At 39.5% G+C, this 21,981-nt stretch overlaps 2 protein-coding genes across 5 annotated transcripts in view; one reads left to right on the top strand and one right to left on the bottom strand.

Annotated features, from left to right (window-relative positions):
- Window positions 1–21,981, top strand: part of LOC145279604 (uncharacterized) — a 76,248-nt gene that overhangs the window by 47,248 nt on the left and 7,019 nt on the right. Inside the window, exon 1 of one of the 4 annotated variants that reach the window (XM_080130774.1) lies at window positions 11,970–12,186. The exons of 2 other annotated variants lie outside the window; for them this stretch is intronic. The gene's annotated coding sequence lies outside the window, so the exon portion shown is untranslated. Of the gene's footprint in view, window positions 1–11,969; window positions 12,187–21,123; window positions 21,640–21,981 lie in introns of those variants that run through there. One more of the 4 variants, XM_080130775.1, reaches the window with a different exon arrangement.
- LOC145279605 (MIT domain-containing protein 1-like) overlaps window positions 1–21,981 on the bottom strand; it is a 155,667-nt gene that overhangs the window by 12,571 nt on the left and 121,115 nt on the right. The gene's annotated exons all lie outside the window — the stretch shown is intronic.

A 21,981-nucleotide genomic window follows, 5' to 3' on the forward strand; every position in this document is an offset into this window, starting at 1 on the left:
AACCATATTTAGTGACCCTTTACCGTGTTGCGGACCAGGATATAAATACCCTTACTCGCTACAAGAAAAAATAATGAAACGAATTGAATGAAGGAAACAAAGACTCAATTGCTGGAATAGATAAACGTGTCGTTCATTTATTGTTGAAAGAATGAATGTTTTAGATATAACACGTGTTCATGTCTGCGCGAGTGTAACCATGGTTTGTTGCGGGATTGGTAGCATAGAAGGAAAAGGAAATGTGTGTTCATCTCAAGTTCGGGTAACTATCGTTTGTTCGCGCGTGGGAAGAGAAGTGAGTAACGTAGTGAAAAATGGGAATGATAGCCCAGCCTGTAAACAAAGAAAAGGATAGAGAGTTGACATCAGTTAAATTGTGCGCCATGCCAGCAGTCAGCTATGCAGTGGTGTTCTCTGGGACAAGTTGTATATATATATAGAGAGAAAGAGTGAGAATGTCAATCCAGTTCATGAAGAGAGAAAGCGTATAAAGTGTACGTACTGTCTGTTTGCTTTTTGCCCCTCATAGTAGCAAATTGTGTGAGGTACGTGCGTGCGCGATCCTGCCGAACGGCGGTGGCTGATGCGCCGACCACTCACCTCGGAAGGCGAGATGGAAAAGGAAGAAGCCGCTTATTGCTCTTTCTTTTATATTTGTTTCCGGTGGTCTTTTACGCATGTGTGGATTTCCTTTGAAAGGGGAAGTGACGTTGTCCTTGTGTGCGTACGTGTGTGCGTGTGTGAGTACATGTGTGTACGTTAGCGTGTGTGTATATACACGTGAATGTGAGTGTATGTACACGAACGTGAATATGTGTACGTGTGTGGATGTGGGCGCGTATGTTTGTGTGCGCGTATGTATATGACAAGTAATATAGCTTGAGATGTGAACGTGTGTTTTTGTGTGAGACTAGAAAAGGCTCGCGCAACCGCCAGAATTTTTTTTATGCAATAAATACATTTTTTAACCATAAAAGCCACACGTGGCGGAAGTTAACGTGCTTCTGTTGAATCATGCATAGATCTGTACTTTGAAGACCAGGTGAGCTGACAAGACATAAGAGTAAGAAATGTTTCCTATATAGATGTTTTTTTGGAAAAGCGACGTGTTAAGAGAAACATTTTCACACCCTTCATATATATCAATTAAGCAGACACCCCTTCCCGCACCCAATCCTTAGGAGACGGAGTCAAAATGAGGCTGGCCGAGCGACCTAGATTTCTACACCCACGCAATGACCTTCAACTGTTGCCAACAAGAAAAACGCGGGAGAATCAAAGCAGTTCGACGAAGGCGGTGGACACGGAAACATGTGTGGGGGCATTCTGCTCGAAAAATGGAAACACCGCGGTTGATTCGCATGGTGAAAAAAAAAAAAGAAAAACATCTCGTCGACTCGTATCGTGCCACAAAGGAACAATATATACCCACCTTGGCACTAATCGATTGGAATTCACGCCGTGCTGATAAGGAATAACATATATCCACCTTAGCATAAATGGATTGGAATTTACGAGAATCGATCCTTCAAACCAGCACCTCATAAAAGGGAAAGAAGCTTCGGGTGAATTGAACGTCGACTCAACAAAAGAAGTTAAGTAACTCTTTCTAAATTGTTTTTGCTCGATCAATTATGTGAACTGTTGAATGCCCCATGAAAAAAAAGGAAAAAGAAAAAGAGAAAAAAATGGGGAAAAGAAAAGCAACCCTCGAACTAAGGTTTTTTCCTAAATGCTGAATCCCCCCCCCTGTTGATCGGCCCATAAGTAACATATCATTGACTATAAAAAAAGAAAAAAGGAAGAAGAAAAAAAAGGGGGAAAGAAAAGAAAATAAAAAAAATAGAGGAAAGAGGGAAAAACTATCTCTATATCTTGAGACTTTCAGTGTGACCCCCCCCTCTCTGAGTATCACTCATATCTCGTTGATTCTCATCGAAGAGAACAAAAAGAACCTTCCTAAGACAATCGAAATATCACTCACCCCCCTCTCCTTGTCCCAAATCATTGTCTGCATGTATATATTCTTTTAAAATATTTTTTTTTCATGTTATTTCAGTTATGATTTCAGTTGCATGTTCTGTTTTCGTAGTTACATTTTACCCAGTTCAATTTGTTTAAATAAATTGTTGATTTAATAACTCTCATACCCGTGTCGACTTGTGTCTCTTTTGTTTGCCTTACATTGCCGCCCGTGAATGCCTCGAGTATATTCCACGACGATTCTGGTCTGAACCTGGACACTGTACCATAGAGACCACATAATTTGCAGTCGGTACCCGTCAAACTTTTCTTTTCTTAAAACGCGTGCCCGGCCTTGGGATTTTCTCAGAGAACTCCAACCTTGGTACCGTACAGGGAGGTTCTCGTCAAGAAACAGGCTCGTGGTACCGTCACATGGGGGCTCTCCGGAGATCAGTTATACACCAAGCAAGTGTAATTTCCTTGCTTGAATAAAAAAAAAAAATCCTCGTGAACGTACTTGTGCATTATACACGGACGGTAAGGCAAAATGACGGACACCGACGAATTCCTTAAAAATCCACCCCCAGATAAATTATATAGATTAAAAAAAGATGATCTAATAGTAATAGGAAAGAAATTAGACCTAGAGGTTAGGGGAGCTATGAGGAAAAGCCAGTTAATGAGAATAATAGCTGAGCACATGGTAGACAATGACCGCTTCGATGAAGAAGTGCTGGAAGATTTACCGGCGGAGAAAACGACCATGACTCCTGATCAGGTCGAATTAGAGAAAGCCAGAATAATGGCGAAAGCCGAGGTAGAAAAAGCTCGAATCGAGCAAGAGATTAGGATGAGCGAATTAAGTATAGCTCACCAGCCACAGCAAGTCGGACAAAACAGATTCGACATAACTAAACAAGTGCGATTGGTCCCAAAATTTGTAGAAAAGGAGGCGGACGATTACTTTGCGCACTTCGAGAGAACCGCCCTAAATATGGGCTGGCCACAAGAGTGTTGGGCAATGCTGTTACAAACGGCATTAAGCGGTAAGGCCCAAAAGACATATGCGGCACTTCCAGCGGAAGACTGTGCCGATTACGAGGTAGTAAAAGAAGCAATTCTTAAAAGTTATGAACTCGTCCCACAAGCTTATCAACAGAAGTTCAGAAACTCAAAGAAAAGCGAGGGACAAACCTACGTAGAGTTCGTTAAACTCAAAGAGAATTATTTTGATCGGTGGTGCAATGCCAAAAACATAGAGGGTAACTTCAACAAATTGAAACAACTCATGTTAATTGAGGAATTTCAAAACTGCATACCCGATGACATGAGGATACACCTGACCGACAAAAAGGCTGAAACAGCAATCGATATAGCCACGGCAGCCGACGAATACATATTGACTCACAAGAGAAGCAGGGCAAAACTACAGAGACCCATGCAGTCACAGGTCAGGGAACATTGTGCAGTAAAGACACTGTACGAAAATCCACGAGTACCCATCAGAAATCCCCTCAACACAACCAACCGACCAGTACTGGGACGGGAAGCGAGACCTATAGTATGCTTCAACTGTGGGAAGCCAGGTCATGTAGCTGCGAAGTGTCAGGCGAAACGATTCACGGAGATGAATCGGAATACCCCAGCCAAACCACAAGGGGCGATATCTCAGGGAATAGATGAAACGTACGAACCCTTCATATCGAAAGGATATATTGCGCGAGATAAGGAAGGTCAAGGGGAACCCATTAACATTCTTAGGGACACGGGAGCATCCCAATCCCTAGTGAAAAGAGGATGCATGCCTAAAGAAGCGACAAGAGCCGCAGGTAGAGCGACCACGATAAGGGGCATAGGAAACAGACCCATAACGATTCCACTATTTAAAGTCCACTTAGTGTCGGATTGGGGCTCAGGAGAAATAACTGTAGGCGTAATTGACGAATTACCAATGACAGGGGTAGCCATGATACTAGGAAATGACATCGCGAAATATCAAGGCGGGAAACCCATAGGGGTGACCACAAGAAGTAGAGCGATAGAGAGGGGAAATGTAGAAGACAAGCCGTCAGGGGAAAAACAACCGAGACCGGTGGTAACACCCCAACCTTGTTTACCCGTGCCACGACAAGTGCTGATCAAGGAGCAACAGAATGACGGCGACCTAAAACCCTTATTCTGTCGGGTTGGAGAAGAATATCCTAACAAATCAAAAAGTCATATTTCCTCAATAGGGGCGTACTAATGAGGAAATGGAATGCCCCCAAGACAAAGGGAGAGTCGGGAGATACTGTGCGGGAACAAGTAATGGTACCCGACATGTATCGAGAGGATATCATGAAAGTGGCACATGAGATACCACTGGCGGGCCACCTAGGTGTCAACAAGACCCTAGAAAAGTTGACCAGACATTTCTACTGGCCAGGAATCGTGGGAGATGTCAAAACGTTCTGTAGAACTTGTGGGACGTGCCAAAAGACTGGAAAACCCAACCAGAATATTCCCCCGGCCCCACTCCAACCTATACCGGCAGTGGAAGAACCGTTTAGTAGGGTAATAGTGGACTGTGTAGGACCGCTACCCAAAACCAAAACAGGACACAAATTTATATTAACTATAATGTGCGCGTCCACAAGGTTTCCAGAGGCGATCCCACTGCGCAACATATCAACGAAAAAGGTGGTAGATGCCCTGATAAACTTTTTCACTAAAATGGGGCTACCCAGAACCATACAGACAGACCAAGGATCTAATTTTACGTCGAGGCTATTCGAGCAGGCTACGGAGCAACTGGGAATCACCCACATAAAATCCAGCGCTTATCACCCTCAATCGCAGGGGGCTCTGGAACGCTTCCACACCACCCTGAAAACCATGCTCAGGGGCTATTGTATGGAACACGATGCCGAATGGGATCAGGGGATCCCATTTGTGCTTTTCGCAGCTCGAGAAGCCGTCCAAGACTCGTTGGGGTTCAGTCCCTTCGATCTAGTCTTCGGTCATCAGGTACGAGGACCATTAAAAATGATAAAAGAGAAATGGGTCAGCGATGAACCCTTGCCAAATAACATGACGGATTACGTCACTAAAATGCGACAAACCTTAGCCGAAACACGGAAGTTAGCTAAGACCCACCTAGAAAGTAGTCAGAGGGTCATGAAGACCACATCCGATAAAAAGGCAGTAGATAGAAAGTTCGAAGAAGGAGAGGAAGTGTTAGTACTCATACCCCTGAATGGTCAACCATTCAAGTCGAAATATCAGGGACCGTACACAATTACTGAAAAGATAAGCCCACTAAAGTATAAGATATCTACCCCCAAGCGTAGAAACAAAACTCAAGTATGTCATGTGAACATGATGAAAAAATATTTCAGGAGGGCGGGAGAAAAATCAATATTGACAGCACAGTGTCACAATGAAGCTGTAAGTGATGAGTACCCCGAAAGAGATCTTCCTGTAGAAAAGGACCCACCCATTAAGTTAAACTTGCACACTTACCGCCGAAAGAAGGGCAAAAGTTACAAGGAATGGTAACAGAATATAGCGACCTATTTGCTGACGCACCTACGCGCACAAGAGCAATAGTGCACGACATTGAGCTAAAGGAGAGCGAACCAATTAAACAACATCCGTATCGCATAAGTCCGAAGAAATTAGAGATAATGAAAACGGAGATAGACTACATGCTCGAACACGAGATAATAGAGCCCAGTCAAAGTGAATGGGCATCACCGTGCGTGCTGGTCGATAAACCGGACGGAACAGTGAGATTCTGTACAGATTATCGCAGAGTGAACGCGATAACCAAGGCAGACGCATACCCTATGCCACGAATAGACGACTGTATAGATAAGATAGGACATGCCAAATACATCACCAAATGCGACCTTCTTAAGGGATACTGGGCAGTGCCTCTAACCGGGAGAGCCAAGCAAATATCGGCGTTTGTAACCCCAGAAGGAGCATACCAATATCGCGTAATGCCATTTGGGATGAAGAATTCCCAAGCAACATTTGTAAGACTGATGAACACATGCCTTGCTGGGATTAAAAACGTAGATACATATGTCGATGACATAGTCATTTACAATGACACATGGGCAGAACATATCGAAACAATTGAAAAAGTATTTAAGAGGTTAAGAACGGCCAAATTAACCATAAACTTAGCTAAAACAGAGTTCTGCCAGGCCGAGGTCAAATATCTAGGGCATGTGGTTGGCCATGGGAAGTTCACCCCAGCAAAGGCCAAAGTAGAAGAGATAAAGAATTATCCCATACCAAAAAATGTTAGGAGTTTAAGGAGATTCCTGGGCATGGCAGGGTATTACCGCCGGTTCTGCAGGAATTTTGCATGTCTCACTGCGCCACTGACAGAGCTGTTGAAAAAGCACAAGCGATTTCAATGGACACCCGAATGTCAAGAAGCAGCTGAGAAGATCAAGCTAATGTTAAGCAGCGAGCCAGTGTTAAAGGCTCCATCGTTTGACAAACCCTTCAGTGTGGCGGTAGATGCCAGCAATAGCGGGATAGGAGCAGTACTGTTACAAATGGGGGAGGATGAGCAACTACACCCAGTCAGTTACTACTCAAAGAAACTGAGCAAGTTTCAAAAATCCTACTCCACAATAGAGAAGGAAGCTTTGGCGTTAGTGATGAGTTTATCTCATTTTGAAGTCTATGTATCCTCGGTGCATGGCCCGACTATCCTATACACAGACCACAACCCATTGATATACGTCAATAGAATGAAAAATAAAAACCGGCGAGTACTCTCCTGGAGTCTCATATTGCAGGAATTAGACCTAGACATCAGACACGTAAGGGGTCGGGATAACGTAATAGCGGACGCCTTATCACGTAGATTCGAAACAGAAAGGGAAGAAAAGGGGCGGGGGAAAATTCATAAAATAGCTGTAGGAAAAAGTGATGGAAACTCCACGAACATCATTTCTTTAGAGTGACACAAGTTGGTGTCCTTAATCTCAAATATTATTTTCTTGTCTCATACGAGTAATTTTATTTTAAATACATATAAATATATAAAAAAAAGAGGAACAATTCTCTTTTTTTTTCTCTTATGGAGGAAGGTGTTAAGAGAAACATTTTCACACCCTTCATATATATCAATTAAGCAGACACCCCTTCCCGCACCCAATCCTTAGCAGACGGAGTCAAAATGAGGCTGGCCGAGCGACCTAGATTTCTACACCCACGCAATGACCTTCAACTGTCGCCAACAAGAAAAACGCGGGAGAATCAAAGCAGTTCGACGAAAGCGGTGGACACGGAAACATGTGTGGGGGCATTCTGCTCGAAAAATGGAAACACCGCGGTTGATTCGCATGGTGAAAAAAAAAAAAAAAGAAAAACATCTCGTCGACTCGTATCGTGCCACAAAGGAACAATATATACCCACCTTGGCACTAATCGATTGGAATTCACGCCGTGCTGATAAGGAATAACATATATCCACCTTAGCATAAATGGATTGGAATTTACGAGAATCGATCCTTCAAACCAGCACCTCATAAAAGGGAAAGAAGCTTCGGGTGAATTGAACGTCGACTCAACAAAAGAAGTTAAGTAACTCTTTCTAAATTGTTTTTGCTCGATCAATTATGTGAACTGTTGAATGCCCCATGAAAAAAAAGGAAAAAGAAAAAGAGAAAAAAATGGGGAAAAGAAAAGCAACCCTCGAACTAAGGTTTTTTCCTAAATGCTGAATCCCCCCCCCTGTTGATCGGCCCATAAGTAACATATCATTGACTATAAAAAAAATGAAAAAAGGAAGAAGAAAAAAAAGGGGGAAAGAAAAGAAAAAAAAATAGAGGAAAGAGGGAAAAACTATCTCTATATATTGAGACTTTCAGTGTGACCCCCCCTCTCTGAGTATCACTCATATCTCGTTGATTCTCATCGAAGAGAACAAAAAGAACCTTCCTAAGACAATCGAAATATCACTCACCCCCTCTCCTTGTCCCAAATCATTGTCTGCATGTATATATTCTTTTAAAATATTTTTTTTTCATGTTATTTCAGTTATGATTTCAGTTGCATGTTCTGTTTTCGTAGTTACATTTTACCCGGTTCAATTTGTTTAAATAAATTGTTGATTTAATAACTCTCATACCCGTGTCGACTTGTGTCTCTTTTGTTTGCCTTACATTGCCGCCCGTGAATGCCTCGAGTATATTCCACGACGATTCTGGTCTGAACCTGGACACTGTACCATAGAGACCGCATAATTTGCAGTCGGTACCCGTCAAACTTTTCTTTTCTTAAAACGCGTGCCCGGCCTTGGGATTTTCTCAGAGAACTCCAACCTTGGTACCGTACAGGGAGGTTCTCGTCAAGAAACAGGCTCGTGGTACCGTCACAGACGTGAAAGTACAATTTGGCGGTACAGGGTTAAAATATAACTTAAAAAATATCCCTTTTTTTGTTTACACAAACGTTTTCAATACATTTAAAAAATAATAGGTTAAATAGATTTTGTGATAACTAATTAATACATGCTATTATTAGATATTTTTGATTTATTATAGATTATTCTAGAATTTAGACAGATCTTTTTAATATTAAATTTTATCTTTGACTTAAATGAAATATCGAATTCTGTCAAGTTATGCTTCATTATGTCGCTTCTGTGGTTCCATAAATAGTGAAAACTTCGTAAAGTTAACACAATTGCCGACGTCACGGATTCTGTGCTGCTTTTTGCACATTCGTTTGGAGTGCCTCTTCCTGGGTAGCTGAACTTTTCCTACATTAAAAACTGACCTTGTGTCTAACTCTGCCCTCGTGGCGAGGCAAGTAAATAGGAACAAGAAATAATTATCTAATAAAAAATTACTTTCTATTCGACAGATTAAAGGCTTCTAAACTCAATTTAAATTTAGAAAAGTCACAAAGTAAATCTTTTTTTTTTTTACTTTTTTTCTCTACTATTTAAATAATTCTGCTATTATACTTAGTGTTTTAACGTGATTAAAAAAATAATTTATATGACTAAAATAGAACGTTATTTTCTTTGACAGTTTAAAAACTTTAAAATTACTGCAAATTCTCGAAAATTCGTCACGTAAATATGTGCCAAACATTTGTTTTGATGTTTTAATTATCATTTAAAATACCCGATTGTGACTGAGTAATTTTCTATAGCCACCGTGAAAAAAGCAAGCAAACAAACAAAAACACACAAACAAAAAGAAACCGAACTTGTATAACTTGAATTATTTTTCACAATTTGTTTACGACAAAGAAGACTGGAAAATACACATTACTCAGTGTTGCAAAATGTTTTGTATAATAAATGAGGATATGATGTAAAAAAAAAAAAGATTGAAGGTTTTATTCATAGACAGAAATGAAACGACGATCCGCTATCAACCAATCAAAAACCGGAATCACTCCATAAAACATACTGAATATTTTAAAATTCCCGCGCATAATTTTTCATGAGAAGGAATTTTGCTTTTTGTCTGCAAACTTTTACAATTCAAGACTTTTACGGATGGTCTATCCAACAAGAAACTATTTTTCGTATTCGTCTGCAAGCTTCCTTTGAATTGAAGACTTCTGTGGATTGATACTGCCTTGTGCTACCAACTTTCTCTCCTTTTTGCTTCAAAATCTAATGTGGCTTACAACCCAAAAGGCCGACTTTACTTCGATAGATTGGAAGCGAAATTAAAATTGTGGAAGGTGAGATTTTTTTTTTTTTTTTTACAAATTTAACAACTACACAAAGTCATTCAGACACAACCAGAAGATCGAAACGATCCAGGATTACTGAAAAGAACGCAACTGGTTTTTGCGAAATTGATACAGTGCTTAAAGGACAGAAGTTTGTCTCTGATAATGTGAGAAGCCTTGGATGATGACTGCAAAGCATTAAACATATTAAGAGAGAATTATTTATCGAAAGGAAAACCGAAAATTATCTCTTTATATACAGAACTGACATCATCAAAGCGCATGGAAACCGGGGCGATTACAGACTGTATTATTTAGAGGAAAACAACGGTAAGTTTACTAAAAATGTCTCGTGAAGTTATTAGCGACAGTTTATTGATTTCTATGATTCTTAAGGATTGCCAGGTGACTTTAAGGCGTTTATAACAGTGATAACACAGAAAGAAAAACCCATAACTTTTAGTCAATTCACAGTAGCATTGAGAAGCTGTGAAGAAACTGAAAAAATGATTAAGGAAAATAAAGAATCAACAAATATCATGAAATTCAAAAAATCTACCAAAAGACCAACAAAATCAAATTATACCTTGGTAACGGTATAATAAAAACCGTAACTATTCAAAGAAAATTTTTTTCCGAAGAAAAAGATGAACATTATCTGCTATAATTGTGGGCGACCCTGTAGTAGTAATCAGGTCAGATTAGATTCCATTTCCACCACAAATAAATGATTAAATAATAATAAAAAAAATCAAATATGCTGGCGAAAGGAAGTAGCAACGAACACGTTAACGAGAGAAAGAGAAAAGAGAAAAGAGGAAAAAAGGCTGAGAACCGTTCGCGTTCATATATTTTTTGAGAGGCTTCCAGGCAAGCTTGGAAAAAGGGTTTTAAAATTAAGTCTTTCTTTGAGCGTTCATTGATTGAGTGCACGTCTTTGTCACGTGGTATGCTTCCGACTACGTCCGCCGAACGAAACGCATTTTAAGTTTTCTCCCCCGCAGAATTTGCGTGGGTGCATTTTGTGAAATCTTTGCGCCTCTGAAATTTATTAATTTCGTTTTTGCGCGCGTAATTGGATTTTTATTTATTTATTTAGTTAACATACATTTTTATTTTCATGTATGTTTGACACGTCAACAAACAGCAACAACTTTCTTGTCGATTGTGGGGGCAGCAGCCATGTAATTACGAAGGAATCTGATTTTATCAATTTGGATCCCAACTTTAAACGCCAAACTCACTTTGTGGAGCTAGCCGACGACAGCCGAGTAAACTATATCGTGGTTGATGGAATAAAAATAAAAACTTCTAAAAATTTGACAAACCGCGATGTTTGTACACAAGGAAAAATGGCGAAGTACCAAAACAAGATGCTAGAAGAAAGGCCACCAAAATCTTCTCACTGATGCATTGTGCAGAGAAACTTCAAGTATGTATTGAATTTTGTAGATGAATATTCCGGTTTAATAATGATCTATTTATTGAAGAACAAATCTGATACCTTGGTAGCAACTAAAAATTACTAAGCTGATATGGCCCCTTACGATGCAATAAAGTGTATTCGCTCTGGCAATGGAACGGAATTTACTAATAGAGATTTGAACTTTTATTAATTAACCATAGTATTAAACATGAGAAATCAGTCCTTCATTCTCCTCATCAAAACGAAACTGCTGAAAAACTGCGGCGGACCATTTTTGAAATGATAAAATGTCTACTTATTGAATCAAACTTTTCAAAAACTCATGGAGGTATGCACTAATGACGGCTGCATATATACGCAATCGATGTTTTAATAAAAAGACTAAGAAAGACACAATATCAAGTGTTTTGTGGTAAAAAGAAAAAAAAGAAACTAAAGCAGAATGCATATATTTGGTTTGATTTGCTTCGAATTCATAGATGAGAAAAAACAACTTTTAACTATAATTTTCTATTCGATGAATTTTTCGTAATTTTTTAATATATTACTATTTTCGACATGACAAGTAAGTACTGAATTTCTTGCTTAAAACAACATTTTCAAAAATAGATCTATCGATTCTATCTTAACAAGCACTATTTAAATAAAAAAATGTTCTCTGAATTTAATTTTAACTTTTAAAAGATTAAACACTTATTATTTCAAATAGATAGATAGATAGATAGATAGATAGATAGATAGATTACTGTGTTTTCGCGGATGTAAAAACATTTTCTCGAGGACGTTTATGGAAAATCCATTTGTCATATAAAAAAATATGCAACCATGCGTAAAGATGGGCGTCGCTTGACGAACATCGACCTGTATTTATAAGATTGTGTTTTGTTTTGGCGTCATTTGGTAAAAAAATTTAGGAGAAATCCCTCACGACTGAGAAAATTTTTAAATTTAAATTTTTTTTATTTTTTATTTTTGTTCCTTTTCTCCACATTAAAAAAACGACCCTGGTGTCTAACTCTGTCCCGTGGGGAGACATTGTAAATAGGAGCAAAAGAAAAATCGCCTTTGCATTTAAAGACTGCACATACAGAAAGGTTTGTACATATTTGATTATTTAATAAGAAAGACAAAAATGTATTGTTTAATATTATATAGCAACGATTGCATTTTTGCTGACGTAAACAAATATTTTCTAATGAGTATAAACATTTTTAAAGATATTTTTTTTTACTACAGACAAAAAAAAAAAACGCCAAAAAAGTTGCAAAAACAAGTATATGATAAATGTTATTAAAGACAAGAGAAATTACTTTTTACATAGCTTAATATGATTTTAGTATTTAACTTATTTTAAAGCGTTTATTCAGTTCGAGAAACAATTAGTGTTGAGTGTTACACGAGGTCAAGAAAAATGGCCGACATGAGAGTGACATTTTCGAAGCATCGATAACCGCTCAAAAATACAAGTTTCCAGATTTTTTGTTGTATGGAAACTTTTATTGCTAATAGACACATGAAACTCTATTCACCTTCGAAGTAATCTCCTCCGGCTGCAATGCACTTTTTGTACCGTTCCAATCACCTTTAGAAGGCCCCATAGAAGGCATCCTGTGTGAGCATGTAAATGACCCTCGTCACAGCCTCTTTCATCTTCTCAATTGTCTCATAATGACAATTTCTAAAGTTTTCCTTGAGCTTAGGGAATAATGAAAAGTCACAGAGAGCAAGGGTTAGACTATAGGGCGGGAGAGGAACTGTCTTCATGCACATCTTGATCAAATAATACGTGACAAGGATGGAGCACCCTTAGTACAAACTTTGTGCAAATCTTCCGCATCTTCAGTTCCTTGCGAATAATTGTGTACAGTTCCCACACTGACATCAAACTGTGCAATTATTGTCTCTATAAGCACACGACCGTCCTTATCCATTATTTTTCTATATTTTGCCAATCAACTCTGGTATTCTGACATCTTTACTCTTCCCACACCTCTCATCATCCCTAACAGACTCTCTGCCTTCCTTGAATCTCTTATGCCACTCAAAAACATATGCTCGATTCATGCAAGATGGCCCAAAAACAGTTTAAAGCATTCCATACGTTTCTTTGGTATGTTTTTAAAGTGTAAAATAGAATTTTATTGTATATCGTTCTTCTAAAGTGTCCTCACGTCCGGATTGCATTTCTGAAATTTACCAACTGTGACAATCAAGCTTTAGTAGGGTGTATTCCAATTCCTACTGTAGTTGTCTATTTGAACCTGAAATCATAAAAATTGGTCCGTCATCTCATAAGATGTATAGCAATAACATACTGACTTTCCAAGAGTCTGCATCAATTTTAAATGTCTGTACAAAAAAAAAAGAAAAAAAAAAAACAACAAAAAACAAAACAAAAAAACAAACAAAAACAAAACAAAACAAAAAATGTCTGGAAACTTATTGATTGAACCTCATAGAAAATAAAAGTGAATGTTAGGTTTACTTTCGACATCCTCATAATTCTAAATTTCTCTCCAAACTACAAAATACTGCTGCTTGTATACTAAGCAAGTACCTCCTATAGATACTTTACCTCCAAGATGACTGCCTTGTCTGTTTTGCATGACAAACCTTATTATTTTTTACTTAAATTCTTTCTCCTGATCACTAACAAATCAAATCTGCTCTACTTCCTAAGTTGACACTAAACAAATCCGTCTCGCGTAACTTAGATGGGTCCTTGCTCTTCGCCCTTGACCTTAACAAACTCGCAAATCGATACCCATTAACACCTAAAATTTCCTAGGCATGCTCCCGATTATAACTCCCAACCCATAACCAAGCTTCTAAGTAAATACTTACTAGCCTTAGTCCAATATAATGAACAGTAACCGTTAATATCTCTTTATTAAGAGATAGTATTGCAATAATTATTACACAAACTAAACCGGTACTCATTGAAATAAAAACTTCCGGATATTAAGAGAAAGGCGAAGTCATTCTCCTTAGTTGTAGTCTAAAGGCAACTTACTCAAATTGTCTAAAATTCCATGCATTCGTATACAATACTACTTATCCATCCATCTATACTTTTACTATACTTACAGAATATGCAATAACCTATATCTATCAGGTATAACTGTACTCCATATCAAATGTTCTCTTGTCTCTATACTGAACATATCTAATCTTTCAGTCTTACTAAATGTCCGGTTTGGGCACCAAATCAGAATTTCTAATAGAAAGTAGATCATACTCTAGCACTTTATCCTAATTCCTAAACCTACTAAACCATATCTAACCATACATTCCTAAACCTACTAAACCATATCTAACCATACATTGCTAAACTTACAAAACTATATCTAACCATACATCAACTCGACTCTCTCGATCCAATACTGTAGCAAATTTAACTGCTTCCACTGCATGAATTTTTACGTATGCCCTCTCTCAGTATAAATGAAAATGGACAGCATAATAATGCCCTTTTTAAACCACACTTGAGGAGTGAAAATCTTCTGTAGAAGCTAACCTAAATGCCCGATTTTCCAGGAGATATTAACCTAAATAACCAATAAATATTAACTACCCATGCGGGGTCGCAGAAATACCTGGATTAGGACCCAGGCGCGGGGCGAACCCCCTCGGAGCTGATGGACCCGTAGGTCTTCCCAGGCCATCCGTCTAGGAGAAGGAAAACTCTGAAACTAAACCTAGGGGAGGGAGGTCTCTTCAGTCCTGGACGACAACCTTCCTAGAGCTGGTGACTCAAACAAATCACCGGTTGGCAAACCTAAACTGCTTAAGGAGGAGATAGACTCTGTCTATCGCTCGGCTTTCATACTCCTTCTTTGCCTATTGGCCAGGCGTAGAGGTACTATCACAGGGACTCGCTTGAATCACCCAGTGGTTGACCTTGTTTCCTGACTAGGGTAATGAACGCCGCTTTTCCCCACTCCTGCCACATCCCATCCCCCTAAACTGGACACAGTGGGGTGCTTCAGTGCCATATATGTCAGTGCAGTTGGACTGGGCTGGCTTTGCCTAATGGATTGAGGGTACCGGATTGACAGTTCCTGGCTGCTGTTTCCGACTGATAGTACAGGAGCCCTAACTCTTCGGTAGCGCTTAGAGCGGCTGCTCCATCAACAGTTGTAAAATATCGGGATGTTTGTAGTGCCATGTCGCGCATGGAAAGGGACCCTGCACTCATCCCCGGTGGGCTTTCCTGAGGCCACAATCCTGTGGGTGAGGACAGCTGATGGTCTACTTGTATTGCATGTCTGGTATTCTGCACAACTACTTGTCCAGCATCCCCTCACTCATCCACCCTAACTGAAACTTTTAAATAAAATAAAATGAAATGACAGCTCAAGCAAAAGTTACGTTTAAACCAGGACCAAACTCAAAGAAAACCAACCTGCCTCCTCCCTTGAGGCTTGCATTTACTAATATCCGCGGGCTTAGAACTAACTTAGATGATGTTGAGTCATTTCTCCTTGTAAACACCCCGGATATCTTAGCATTTAGTGAAACTAACCTTCACTCCTCCATACCCTCTAACCACTTTAACATGCCTGGTTATCTCCCACTCTACCGTAAGGACTCGGACAGACATATGCATGGACTTGGAGTCTATATTCGAAACACCCTCCCCCTAACTAGAGAAATAAAACTAGAATCAGAGGGCCAGGCCTTTATGTGCTTCAGACTAAATATGCAACACAATATTAGCTACTTATATTTTCTCTACCGCTCTCCCTCAAACCAAGACTGTACCCTAATAAACAAAGTCTCAGACAGCATAGATATAGCACTCTCCCTCGATACTAGCGCACAAATACATGTATTTGGTGACTTCAATGTCCACCACAGTAACTGGCTAGGATTCTCAAATCACACAGACGTAGCTGGTAGCACCACATATAGCTTCTCTATATCTCATTCCCTATCTCAGATGGTTACATTTCCGACACGTTTCCCAGACCAGCACGATCAACATGCCTCACTTCTAGATCTCTTTCTGACAACAGTTCCCAATGACTGTACAACAAATGCCCATAGCCCACTCGGGAATGCTGATCACGCTGTGATAATGGTAGAAATCAGCCTAAATTCTCGCCCTAAAACTGAAGACCCACTACTCAAAACAACGAGGTATTACAAAAAGGCTGATTGGGAAGCCATCAGGGAGCTCATCAGAGATGCCCCATGGCAAAATATCTTTACTCTTCCAGCGGAACAGTGTGCAAATGAGACAACTGAATGGTTCAAAACTGCTATTGAAGCACATGTTCCCACACGGAAATACTATAGCAAGCCCCACTCCCCCCAATGGTTTACTTCTGCTTGTGCAGCTGCCATTTGTCAAAGGCAGCATGCGTTCCGCAGATTCAACCGACATAAGTCCAGCTCAAATAAACAGAAGTTTATAGAAGCTAGAAATAATTGTAAGAGAGTGATAGACACAGCTAAGTCAGATTACTCTGAAACCACCAGAAAGCGCATCGAAGCACAGAAATTAGGAACCCGGGATTTTTGGAAAATCTACAACAGCGTAGTTAATAATGGACAGTCAATTATTCCCCCACTAACAAACAATCATGAGGTTGCTTGCACGGCAACTGACAAGGCTAATCTGCTTGCCAGTCGGTTTGCCTCAAACTCCACACTGAACTCGGTACACCACTCACTCCCTGATTTTCCTCTGCGAACAGACGCCACACTTGACGACTTGAAAATCACCCCTTCTCAGGTACATGCTATTATAAAAAACCTAGACACCTCTAAAGCATGTGGACCAGATCTCATCCCGGCTGTGCTATTAAAAAAATGCTCTGCCGAGGTTGCTCCAGTTCTGTCCAAACTTTACAATAAATGCCTTAACGAATCTTGTTTTCCCGACTGCTGGAAAACCGCCTCTGTGGTACCAGTGTTCAAGAATTCTGGTGAAAGAACTGACCCACTAAATTATCGCCCCATTAGCCTCCTCCCGCTTTTCGCCAAAATATTTGAGTCCTTAGTTAATAAAGCCCTAGTCCAGCACCTAACAGCTGCTAAACTCTTGACTGACAAACAATATGGATTCAGGCAAGCCCGTTCAACAGCAGATATCTTAACTGTAGTTTCTGAACGTATATACCGTTCATTGGATAAAACAGGGGAGGGTAGAGCGGTGGCCCTTGATATATCTAAGGCTTTTGACAGGATATGGCACGATGGTCTTCTAAGGAAAATGAGATCATATGGAATCACTGGAAGAATTCATAACGTAATTAAATCCTTCTTAAGTAATAGAAAAATCAAAGTTGTCCTCGACGGACGTACATCCAAACAATATGACATAAATGCGGGAGTGCCTCAGGGGTCTATCCTTGGACCTCTATTGTTCCTGATATTCATAAACGACCTCCCTGATAATATTGTTTCGGAGATGGGTATATTTGCCGATGACACCACTCTCTATAACAGATATGAGGGGAAAACAAATGAACACATATCCAAGAAAATGGCAGAAACACTAGAGGATGACCTCCAATCCGTAGTGGAATGGGGACAAAAATGGTTGGTCTCATTCAATGCTGCTAAGACTAAGCTTGTTTCCTTCAATAACTACAAGAAACCTTCTCTACCACCAATAGCAATGGCCAAGAACACATTGCCTGAAAGTACTTCTTTTAAACTCCTCGGCCTAACGTTTACAGGGAATATGAACTGGAATAGATACATTGAGAGCATTGCCAAGGCTGCTGCAAGGAAGGTTGGCTCCCTCTACCGTGCTAGAAAACTACTTACGCCTGCCAGTATCCTATACCTCTATAAGGCAACCATTCGCCCATGTATGGAGTACTGTTGTCACATCTGGGCTGGTGCATCTGCTGCTTGTCTCTCGCTCCTGGACAGGGTTCAAAAAAGAGTCGCAAACCTGATAGGTCCTGAACTGTCATCTAGGCTTCAACCTCTGTCCCATCGACGAGCTGTTGCATCCCTCTGCCTGTTCTACAAATACTTTAATGGTGAATGCTCTGACGAACTGCAAACACTTGTACCTCCCCGACGTAACTACCCCCGACAAACCCGACAAGCTACTAAGTCTCATCCCTTTACAGTGGAGATCCCTAGGTGCAAGAAAGCCTTTTACTCCAATAGTTTCTTCCCCAGAACTGCGGGTCTTTGGAACTCCCTTCCGGGATTCTGCTTTCCCAACTGAAATGATATGCAGAAGTTCAAGTGTAATGTTAACAAACATCTTTCTACTCTTCTCCCTTCATAATGACCCCGCTAATTAATTCCCTAATAGTAGCCCCCTGCTTCAAAGTGGCACTGTGCCTTGTTTGGGGTGAAAATTGAATAAAAAAAAAAAAAAAAAAAAAAAAAAAATTCAGCTTTCCTTATTTTATTCTTTAGTCCTCACATTGTATGACCGATCTTTCTGGCAAAGGGGAAAGACTTGCTGTTTTCTAAGTTAGAATCTATTTCATCTAACACATATCGTTGGCAAATTTTTGACTTTACATCAAGTGGCTTCATACCTTGTCAGGAGCGATTTCTAAAAAAGAAAACTGCTAGTAGAAACCTATCCAACAAACGTTACCGTAGCATTTATGTGTTATAAGGACTTGCTTTTTTTGGGGGGGTGGGGGGTGGAGGATTTGGGGGGGGGGCAATTTTTTCGTTTTGTTGTTTATATTAAAATATGCCCGTTTTCCCATGTCTTTTGTCAAAATTTTTCTCGAAAAGATCCGTTCAATTTGCAAAGTTTAAAATCGATCGACCAGAATGCATTTTAATTTTTTTTTTTCTGAATATTGTTTAAGACTCACATTCTTTCTTCATTTTTTTGGTTTCATAATGAAAAAATACTGATTGTAGTCGATCATCCCAAAAGAAAATCGATTATAACTTTTTGGAAAATAAAACAAAATATATTATTTGAATCATTCTCATATTCAGTTGCATGCAATGACCCATGGCGTAACGGATAAAGTACTAGATTTAATTTATTTCTTAGCGACACTTTTCTGGAGGTTGAAGGTTCGATTCTCAGTGTGTGCGATAATAAGAATGCAACTGCGTATTACTTAAAACTTATACTCGGTCATGGCTGACGGGACCAGAACATGCAACTCCTGGGAATTAAATAATGGATTCCGTTCGAAATTCCGTACACATTTTAAAGTTTGACAGAAAGATTCCCGAGTTCGACAAGACACACTTGAAGAAAGCCGGAGGTCACATTGGCTAAAACGTTGTGAGAATAATTCTACCCTATGCGACGAAGGCCATCAACTCCCCATATTTCCTCCTATAACACAGAACACGCTAGGTAACATACAAATATCTGTGCATGAGGTCGCCAAGCTAATCAAGAACCTTGATTCCAGTAAAGCAACTGGCCCTGACGGCATCCCAATTATAATGTTAAAAAAGCTTCAACTAGAACTTGCTCCCAGACTTACAAAACTGTTTAAGCATTGCCTTAAGGAGAAGTGCTTTCTGACTCCCTGGAAAACCTCATCAGTATGCCCTGTATTTAAGAATTCAGGTGATAAGTCCTCTCCCTCTCAGTACAGACCAATAAGTCTCCTGTGTGTTATGAGTAAGTTGCTGGAATCCATATTAAATAGAGAAATAGTCAACCACCTCAACAGAAACAACCTTCTTAGTGACACGCAATATGGTTTCCGTTCTGCAAGATCTACAGCAGATGTGCTAACGGTTATATCTCACAGGATTAGTGAATCTCTTGACAAAGGCTTCCTTTCTAGGGCAATTGCTCTTGATATATCAAAGGCCTTCGACAAAATATGGCATAAGGGCCTACTTCACAAGATTTCCAGCTACGGTATAACTGGAAATGTTTTCTCAATCATTAAATCATTTCTCTCCGATAGGCTCATAAGAGTAGTGGTCGATCGACAAAAATCAGAGGCCTGCAGTATTAATGCTGGAGTTCCTCAAGGGTCAATTCTGGGCCCAACTCTCTTCCTGATCTACATCAATTACCTCCCTAAACACATACTAAAATCATTCGTTGACATCTATGCTGATTACACGACCATCTACGGCAACACATCAAAGGCTGTAAATGACAAAGTTCTCTCTGATTCTCTCTCCTCTGATCTCGAGCACGTGGTTCAGTGGGGGAAGACGTGGCTAGTTACCTTTAATGCATCTAAAACCAAACTCCCATCTTTACATCATCAACGCTCTGATCCCCATCTGGCATAAATTGAAATGGATGGCTCTCGTCTAGGAGAAGCCCCGTGTTTTGACAAGCTTCTGGGTTTGTCCTTTACTCCTGATATGAAATGGAACACGTACATCAAGTCTGTTGCCAAGGTCGCTGGAAAGATGGTGGGATCCTTCTACCGCTCCAGAAGATATCTCACTACTGATGCAATTCTCTATCTATATAAAAGTCAACTACGTCCAAGGATGGAATACTGCTGCCATATCTGGGCAGGAGCCGCTAAAAACAGCCCATCCTGCCTTGACAGAGTACAAAATAGACTTCGTGGCTTAGTGGGGGATGCCCTTTTCTCTACCCTGCAACCTCTCTCCCACAGAAGAGACGTTGCAAGCCTATCCTTGTTTTATCGTTATTTCCATGGCAGGTGCTCGTCTGAACTCCAATCTCTGGTCCCCCTCGCCAATCTTTTACGAAAAACACCCGTCTAGCTGAATCCACTGTGAAAAATTTCCCCCACTCTTTATCTGTGCCTAAATCAAACCGTGGATTCCATGAACAAAGCTTCTTTCTTAGAACTGCACGCCTGTGGAACTCTGTTCCGTCTGCCTGCTTCCTACCTGACTACAACTTGGATGTCTTCAAGTCCAACATTAACAAATTCATAATGAACCGCCCTCTTAAGTAAACACTTCATTAAATCTCCACACTAACGCACTGTACTTGCAATAACCCTTATCCCTGTAAAAAGAAAAAAAGAATAACACACAAGATGAGAACAGAAGTTCAAATAATCCAAATAAGACAAATCATCATCTCAAAATTTATTTAAGATAGTAAAAAAAAAAAAAAAAAAAAAAAAAAAAAATAATGTAACATAAAATTATCAACCATTTCTTGATGAGGTAACATTTTTAAAACTATGCAATCATTTCTTTTGTATTTTTTTTTTTATTGAAAATCAATGTTAGTGTGTGTGTGTGTTTGTGTTTGTGTGAAGGGGTATGTTTTCTGCTGAAAATATACATTAAAACGTATTATAAATGAAATAATTATTTTAGGAGAGGGATAAATTCACAGTTAATAGTCCGACAATGACAAAAGATACACGGGGTTTCTATCTTCGTATGAACAATACTGTCGCTTAATCGTCATATTTTCAAATGATAAAACTTTTCTATTAACTTGTTAAAATTGAATGATATACGGTGGGCGTGGCTTGTGGAGGGTCGCAGTGTGTTTTGCTGTCAGTTTGTTTCATCCAATGGAATTGCTTGATTTCTTGATCAGGTCACAGGTTTGTTTTTGTCTTCTCAAATCTTTTTTTTATTGTTGCCCTTGAAATTGACACAATTGTAAAACTGCTCCTCCGGTAAGTTTAATATTTTTCGTTTTTGATTGCATCGACTGTTAATATTTATTTGATACCGAAGAAAACACGTTTAAAATATATCCGTTTTTTAGTGCTTGTGTAAATTAGTGATCTTTTAAATCAACACATTTCAGGTGGAAACATTATTTTCTTACGTGTCCTGTCGAAATTAGTATAAATAAAAAAAAAAAAACGAGAAATGATCTCATAGAATATGTGTTAGATGTATTTTTTAATAAAAAATTACCCATAATTTGGTGTTGGTGGGAGGTCGGGCTGGTGATGTTCTCAACATATGATCAAACAAAGTAGTCCAGCGGGTTCAGGTAGGAGGATGGGGGG

Source organism: Euprymna scolopes, chromosome 7 (assembly GCF_053919585.1).
Source record: "Euprymna scolopes isolate OS-2025 chromosome 7, ASM5391958v1, whole genome shotgun sequence".
In the NCBI taxonomy this organism is placed as follows: Eukaryota; Metazoa; Mollusca; class Cephalopoda; order Sepiida; family Sepiolidae; genus Euprymna; species Euprymna scolopes.